This window comes from Thermobia domestica, chromosome 6 (assembly GCF_964235325.1).
Source record: "Thermobia domestica chromosome 6, izTheDome1.hap1.1, whole genome shotgun sequence".
In the NCBI taxonomy this organism is placed as follows: domain Eukaryota; kingdom Metazoa; phylum Arthropoda; class Insecta; order Zygentoma; family Lepismatidae; genus Thermobia; species Thermobia domestica.
In genome coordinates, this window is record NC_137459.1 from 279,296,450 (window position 1) to 279,305,535 (window position 9,086).

Below are 9,086 nucleotides of genomic sequence, written 5' to 3' on the forward strand. Positions count from 1 at the left end.
AAAGTAGGCTAAGCAAAGCTGAATTCAATGTATCACTCTGATCCTCTAAACAATAGAGAAATCAGAAGTCTATGCGCATAGATCACGCTAACAACGACAATCTACGGCGATATACAGACACTAGTGTTGCATATAAGGAAAACTATGGAAAATAGATACATTTGTCGAAGAATTCTTTTAAAAGACGTCTTTGCATTTGGAATAAATATTTGAGTATTAGTTGTCTTCTATGTATGAATGCCTATATTTATTGTTTGTCTAATAGTGTTAATATATATGTCTAATAGTGTTAATAATAAGCATTACTCCTATTGATAGAGGATGAGACATTTGAATTAGAATAAATCTTAAAACTACTAAAATTATAAGTAATATTCAGGTTATTTTAATTTCAAGAGGTAGTTTATTAAAATATTAGTTTTGGGGACTGAAGATAAGTTTGCACTTTCTCTTGATGCTTTTAGAATCTTATTCATTAATGGTTTACAAGACCAACGTTTTAATTAAACTATAAAAGCTTATGAAAATATTATTTATTTTGTTTTCTTGTTTTCTAGTTATTTTAGGAATAGCTTGTTTTGTTATTCAGCGTAAGCATTTACTGATGGTTTTATTAAGACTTGAATTTATTGTGTTGATAAGTTTTTTTTACTTCTATCTTATTCTTTAAGCAGCTTGTATGTTGAAAATTATTTTTGTTTATTGTTTCTAACTTTTAGTGTTTGTGAAGGTAGCCTAGGACTGTAAATTTTGGTGTCTATTGTGCGAACTCATGGAGGTGATTATTTGAATTCTTTAGTTGGGCTACGATGATAAAATATTTAATATTTATGTTGTTTTTAATACCTTTAGGTTTTAATTTTAAATTATGGTGAGTTGTTCAGTTTTGTCTTATTAGAGTTTGTTTTTATTTATAATAAGAAATAGTATAGGGCTGGTTCCTTGGGAGGTGGGTTATTATTTGTGGAGTGATAGTTTGAGATATTCATTAATTTTATTAAATATTTGAATTGTTATTCTTATAATTATGGCTAGAGAAGGTGTGTTGAGTTCATTTTATAGTGCAAACTTTATTAGTTTAGTTTTATTGTTACTTATTTTACTTTACTTGAGATTTTCTTCTTCTAGATTGTTTATATATTTTTTTGAATGTTCTTTAATTCCTACATTATTTTTAATTTTGGGCTGAGGTTATCAACCCGAACGAGTGCAGGCAGGGATATATTTGTTATTTTATACCTTGTTTGCTTCACTTCCACTTTTGATCGGTATTTTTTATTTGGAATATATTAAGGGCAGCTTACTGATAATTAATATGAGAAGTGTAATAGATTTAGGAATTACATATTATATATGATATTTTGCTTTAGTTGTTACCTTTTTAATTAAAATGCCTATATTTCTGGTTCATCCTTGCTACCTAAGGCACATGTTGAAGCACCTGTGAGTGGCTCAATAATTTTGGCGGGGGTTTTATTGAAGTTAGGAGGATATGGGTTATTACGTATTATGTATTTTATAGAAAATGTAGCTGCAAGTATAAATTTAATTTGATTTGGTATTAGAGTTGTGGGCATTTGATCAGTTAGATTAGTATGTTTACGACAAGTTGATGTAAAGTCTTTAATTGCTTACTCTTCTGTTGCCCATACAGGTTTAGTGTTGATAGGCTTACTAACGATGGGACTATGAGGATTTAGATGTGCTCTTACATTAATAATTGCTCACGGTCTGTGTTCTTCAGGATTATTTTGCCTTGCAAATATTTCTTATGAGCGTCTAGGAAGTCGACGACTGTTAATTAATCGAGGAATACTATCTTTTATGCCGAGTTTAGGGTTGTGATGGTTTTTATTAAGAATTGCTAATATAGCTGCGCCGCCAACATTAAATTTATTAGGAGAAATTAGTTTGTTAAATAGAATTGTTGGTTGATCTTGATTGAGTATGTTAGGGTTAGCTTTACTTTCTTTTTTTAGAGCTGCCTATAGATTATATGTATATTCATATACTCAACAAGGAATGCCTTATTCTAATTTATATTCTTGTTGAGGAGGAAGTGTGCGAGAATATTTATTATTAATACTACATTAATTGCCTTTAAATTTATTATTATTATTATTATTATTATTATTATTATTATTATTATTTTTTTTTGCAGGACCGAGATTCTTATGGCTGTAGTTGCTTGAGTAGTTTAGAATAAAATTTTAGTTTGTGGAACTAAAGAAGGTTTAATTGCCCTTAAGCCATGGTTTGACCTTTTTTCAATTTGTGTAACTACATTTGTTTTTTTTATATAGAATAAGTATTATTTTATTCATAATAGGCTTGAGTTTTTAAATCAATAGATATAATGTATTTATTGAGTGAGAAGTTATTTCTTTTAATAGAAATAAAATTATTATAACTCTTCTATTTGACTGAATATCATTTATGTTTATAAGATTTGTGCTTTATATTTCTAGAATAGTAATTTATTACAGTGAACAGTATATAGGATCCGAGCGGTATCTTAATCGGTTTATTATACTCGTATTAATATTTGTTTTTTCAATAGTTTTATTGATTGTTTCTCCTAATTTAATTAGAATCCTACTTGGCTGGGATGGGTTAGGGTTAGTATCATATTGTTTAGTTATTTATTATGAAAATGTGCGGTCTTATAATGCAGGTATGTTGACTGCCCTTTCTAATCGTATTGGAGACGTAGCAATTTTATTAGCTATTGCTTGAATATTGAATTATGGAAGTTGAAATTATGTCTTTTATTTGCATAGAGTTTTAAATAAGAATGAGATAGTAATTATTTCTAGTTTGATTATTTTGGCAGCAATAACGAAAAGTGCACAAATTCCTTTTTCTGCGTGACTGCCAGCAGCAATAGCTGCTGCTACACCAGTATCAGCATTAGTTCACTCTTCTACACTTGTAACTGCTGGAGTTTATTTGTTAATTCGTTTTAGAGACGTTTTATTGAGTGTTTATATAGGAGATGTGTTGCTTTTATTATCAGGATTGACAATATTCATAGCCGGCATCGGTGCTAATTACGAATATGATTTAAAGAAGATTATTGCTTTATCTACTTTAAGCCAGCTTGGTCTTATAATAATAATTTTGTCTATGGGATTCCCCGTATTAGCTTTTTTTCATTTATTGACACATGCTTTATTTAAGGCATTACTTTTTTTATGTGCAGGAGCAATTATTCATGGTGTGGGTAACACACAAGATATTCGTAGAATAGGAGCACTTGTAAGTCAGATGTCACTCACTTTATCTTGTCTAAATATAGCTAACTTGGCTTTATGTGGAATACCATTTTTAGCTGGATTTTATTCTAAGGACTTAATTTTGGAAGTTTCTTCTTTGTCTTTAATTAATGTAGTCAGCTTTTTCTTATTATTTTTTTCTACGGGCTTAACTGTATGTTATTCAGTACGTTTAAGATTTTATTTAACGGGTAGGGGCTTTGGGGGTGCTAATATTCATTCTATTTGTGATAACGAAGGTTGGGTTATATGTAAAGGAATATTAGGATTGGTAGTGATGGCAATTTTAGGAGGTGCAACATTGAGTTGACTGATTTTTCCTAATGTTAATTGTGTTGTTCAGCCTTTACACCTAAAAATAAGCGCCCTGCTTGTAAGTGTAGTAGGTTTGTGGGTTGGTATTTTATTATCAAGTTATTCTATTGGCCAGATTTTAGTGTGCATGAAATTTTATTTTAGCTCTACAATAATAGGAAGTATATGATTTTTACCTTATTTATCAACAAATTATATTATTAAATTACCTTTATATGTAGGGGGTGTATATTATAATAATATTGATCAGGGGTGGAGAGAATGTCTTGGTGCTCAAGGCATATATACTAGTTTTAAGGACGGTTCAATATTAATTCAACATTCACAAGATAATTTATTTAAAATGTATTTATTATTTTTTTAATCTTTACAATTTTCCTTTGTTTCTTTATATTTGTGTATTTAGATAGCTTATATTGAAAGCATAGTATTGAAGATACTAAGAAGAAATTATGTTCTCTAAATATACTCCCTGAGAAGAGCACTCTCTTTTTTTTACCCCGAAAAGATAATGTAATATTTATACTAATTGGGTTATATTATTTTATATTAAGAGATGTTAACGGTACAATCCGCTAAAGATAAAAGTTAGCAGCTTCTTCTTGATTATTCACATCTCCTTAGTTGGGGTGTGGAATAACCCAATAGTATCATTAACAGTGAAATGCCTCTTTTTGGCTTCAACTAACAAGTAGGGGTCAGGAGACCAAAGGCTCAGGTCGAAACTGAGTGCAATTGTTTGCTTCCTACTTATGAGATAAGTTGACAGCAACACCTTTTGGATGCAAACCAAATATTATATTTAACTATTATCCCATCCTATTTAGTCGGCTCATGTTAGAAATCCTTGATTTCATTCATGATAAAGGCCTACTAGGAGAATTACTAAGAATGTTAGTCTGACGAGAGATCAGGATAATGTATTAGTGCTGTTAATAGTAATTGTTATTGGAAGTAGAAGGGCAATTTCTACATCGAAGATGAAGAAGATTACAGCAATAAGGAAGAATCGTAATGAGAAGAGAATTCGAGCTGATGACTTAGGATCGAATCCACATTCAAAGGGAGATTTTTTTTCTCGGTCATTAATAACTTTTTTTGGAAAGAAGAGTTGAAATAGCTATAACAATTAAGCAAATAATAATAGTTAATAGACCTGTTGTTAAAATTGTATTAATTGCCTATTTCATTTAAATGATCCTTTTGATTGGAAGTCAAATATACTATATGCATTAAATAGGCTAACATCCTCATCAATAAATAGAAATATAAAGGAATAGTCATACTACATCTACAAAATGTCAATACCAAGCAGCAGCCTCAAATCCAAAATGATGTGTAGGAGAAAAATGTGATAAAAGGTGACGTAATAAACAAGTGGCTAGGAATGTAGAACCAATGATAACATGAAGACCGTGGAAGCCTGTTGCTATAAAGAATGTTGAACCGTAGACAGCGTCTGCAATGGTGAATGGGGCTTCATAGTATTCGTATGCTTGTAATGCAGTGAAGTATAAGCCGAGGAGAATTGTGAGTAGTAGACCTTGGGTGGCTTGAGTGTGGTTACCTTCTATTAATCTGTGATGAGCTCATGTTACAGTGACTCCTGAGGCGAGTAGAATTGCAGTATTGAGTAAGGGAATATGTATTGGGTTGAATGGAACGATACCTGTTGGAGGTCAGAAAGATCCAATTTCTACTGTTGGTGCTAGTCTACTATGAAAGAAGGCCCAGAAAAATGAAACGAAAAAGAATACCTCAGAAATAATAAATAAGATTATACCTCACCGAAGACCTAGTGTAACTTGTATAGTGTGTAATCCTTGATATGTTCCTTCTCGAGTTACATCCCGTCATCATTGAATTATAGTTAATAATGTAATTATCATACCTAGGAAGAATAGGGAAGGGTCATATGGATGGAATCACATAGTGAGACCTGTGGTTGTAATTAAGGCCCCTAGAGCTCCAGTAAGTGGTCAAGGGCTTTGATCAACAAGGTGGTAGGGGTGATTTTGTGGTGCTGACATAAGTAACTTCTCTCGAATATAGTGTGACTAGGACAGCAAATACATATGATTGAATTACTGCAACAGCAGATTCTAATATTAGAAGGGTAATTTGTCCAATTATTAGTAATGAAAGTATGGAGAGAGATAAAGAAGGGCCTGTATTACCTAGTAAGGTTAAGAGGAGATGGCCTGCAATTATATTTGCTATTAATCGAACAGCTAGGGTTCCAGGCCGAATGATGTTACTAATTATTTCAATACATACTATAAATGGTATGAGAGGAGCCGGAGTCCCAGAAGGAACGAGATGAGCAAATATATGTTGAGTGTGATTAATTCAGCCGTAGATTATGAAACTTATTCAAAGGGGAAGAGCAAGAGTCAATGTAAAGGTTAGGTGTCTATAGCTGGTAAATACATAAGGGAATAGGCCTATAAAATTATTAAATAGGATGAAGGAGAATAAAGAAATAAATAGGAAGGTTCTTCCTTGATAACTAGTGGGACCAAGAATAGTTTTGAATTCCTTATGAAGGGTTAGAGTAATTTTATTTCATAAAATGTTTGGTCGCCCCGGCAAGAATCAAAATGGGATTGGAATAATTAGAAGTCCAATTACTGTTCTAAGTCAGTTAAATGATATGTTTATAATTGAAGTAGAGGGATCAAAGGTTGAAAAAAGATTTGTTATCACTTTCAGTTTATGGTTGTTTTTTTAATGTTAGTGCTATCTAAGGAAGGATGAGGTGTATTTGAATTAAAATATATAATAGATGCAAATAAAAGGTAGCACAAAGAAAATATAATAAATAATATGAGTCATTTTAGGGGGGATATTTGTGGAATAGAAAAATACTGTTGAATAGTAATTTAAGCTTGACATGCTTATGTTATAATTTAACTTATTTTTCCATTGGGAGTAATTGTTACTTTACTATCTATTGGTTTAAGAGACAATTGCTTACTTTCAGCCATCCAATGAAAGTTCTTGTATTATTTTTGTTATTCAGTTAATAAATACTGAATGAGGGCAGGCCTCAACAACAATTGGTATGAAACTGTGATTTGCACCACAAATTTCTGAACATTGACAGAAGAATAAGCCTGTGCGTGTAATATTAGCTGCTACTTGATTTAAACGTCCTGGAGTAGCATCTGCTTTAATACCAAAGGGGGGCATAGCTCATGAGTGAAAAGCATCGGCAGCGGTGATTAAGATACGAATGTCAATATTAATAGGCAATACGATGCGGTTATCTACATCTAGAAGACGAAATGAATTAGGGCTTATTTCATTGATAGGGACTATATAAGAATCGAATTCTGTTAAGGAGAAGTCAGAATATTCATAACTTCAGTATCATTGATGTCCAATCGTTTTAAGAGTAATTGCTGGCTGGTGAATTTCGTCTAGTAAGTATAGGAGTCGTAAGGATGGGAGGGCAATAAAGATTAGTGTAATAGCAGGCAGAATTGTTCAAATAGTCTCTAGGGTTTGCCCCTCTAATAAGTTGCGGTTAATATATGTGTTTGGTAGAAGGGAGGCTAGTAAATAACCCACGAGAACTGTAATTATAGTTACAATGAGTATTGTATGATCATGAAAAAATACTATTTGTTCTATTACAGGGGACGCTGCATCTTGAAGTCCTAGTTGATTTCAAATGGCCATTTCTAAAGAAGATGGTTATTCTTATGTTTGGGGCTTAGGCCCAATGCATTTATCTGCCACCTTAGAAGTTTGTTAGTAAGGGAAGTTCTGCATAACTATTTTCTGCAGGCGGCAGGTTCTGGAATCATTCTAAAGATGTTGTTTGTTGGTCTGAAAAGACTACTGGTCGAGCTCTTGCGAAGGCTTCTCATATAATGATTACAAGTACTAGCACGGCAACGAAGGAAAGGAATGAGCTAATACTTGATACTATATTTCATGTAGTGTAGGCATCTGGATAATCTGAATACCGGCGAGGCATTCCTCTTAAACCTAAGAAATGTTGAGGGAAGAATGTGATGTTTACTCCTATAAATATTACTAAGAATTGAATTTTTAGTCATGTAGGATTTATTGTTGTTCCTCTAAATAGGGGGAATCAATGAATAAGTCCTGCTATGATAGCAAATACGGCACCCATAGATAGTACATAGTGAAAATGTGCTACTACATAATAAGTGTCATGGAGAACAATGTCTAGAGATGAATTTGCTAATACAACTCCTCTGAGGCCACCAACAGTAAATAGGAAAATAAAACCTAAGGTTCATAAGATTGAAGGTGAGTAAGTTATTTGTGCTCCATGAAGTGTGGCAATTCATCTGAATACTTTAATTCCTGTAGGAACAGCAATGATTATTGTGGCTGCGGTAAAATAAGCACGAGTATCAGCGTCTATGCCAACAGTGAATATATGATGAGCCCAAACAATAAATCCTAGGAATCCAATTGCCAGTATTGCATAAATTATTCCTAAAACTCCAAAGGTTTCCTTTTTACCACTTTATTGGGTTACAATATGTGAAATTATACCGAATCCTGGAAGAATTAAAATGTAAACTTCAGGATGACCAAAGAATCAAAATAGGTGTTGGTGTAAAATAGGGTCTCCTCCCCCTGAAGGATCAAAGGAGGAAGTATTAAGATTTCGGTCAGTTAGGAGTATTGTAATAGCTCCTGCCAATACGGGAAGAGATAAAAGAAGTAATACAGCAGTGATTACTACAGATCAAACGAATAGTGGTATTCGTTCTAAAGTTATTCCGGGAGTTCGTATATTAATTACGGTTGTAATAAAATTTACGGCCCCGAGAATTGAGGATACACCAGCTAAATGGAGGGAGAAAATAGAAAGGTCAACAGAGGCCCCGGCGTGAGCAATGGCTCTGGAGAGAGGAGGATATACAGTTCATCCAGTTCCTGCACCACTCTCTACAATTCTTCCCGTTAATAGTAGAGTTAATGAAGGTGGCAATAATCAGAATCTTATGTTGTTTAGGCGAGGGAATGCTATATCAGGTGCTCCTAGTATTAAAGGCACTAACCAATTACCAAAGCCTCCAATTATAATTGGCATAACTATGAAGAAAATTATAATGAAAGCATGATCAGTAACAATTACGTTATAAATTTGATCATCACCAATTAAGCTACCAGGTCGACCAAGTTCTGCTCGAATGAGAAGACTTAATGATGTTCCTACTATTCCTGCTCAAGCCCCAAAAGATCAAGTATATTGTACCAATATCTTTATGATTTGTAGAAAATAATCATCGTTGCAACTGAAATTAAATAGGGTGGCCGAAGTATTAGGCGATAGATTGTAAATCTATTTATGGTTAATAAACCTCCTATTAGGTTTTATAGTCAATATTTATGATGTCGGACTGCAATTCCGGAGTAGTAGTTAATATATACTAAGACCTAAAAGGTTGCCTTTTATTTATAGCTTTGAAGGCCATTAGTTTTTTTCTTCTTTTTTTAACTTTTAAG

The 9,086-nt window shown here is 32.7% G+C and overlaps 1 pseudogene; it reads left to right on the forward strand.

The window, feature by feature from the left end:
- The first annotated feature begins 2,295 nt into the window (after window positions 1–2,295).
- Window positions 2,296–4,169, forward strand: LOC145687562 (NADH-ubiquinone oxidoreductase chain 5 pseudogene; annotated as a pseudogene).
- Window positions 4,170–9,086: the final 4,917 nt, after the last annotated feature.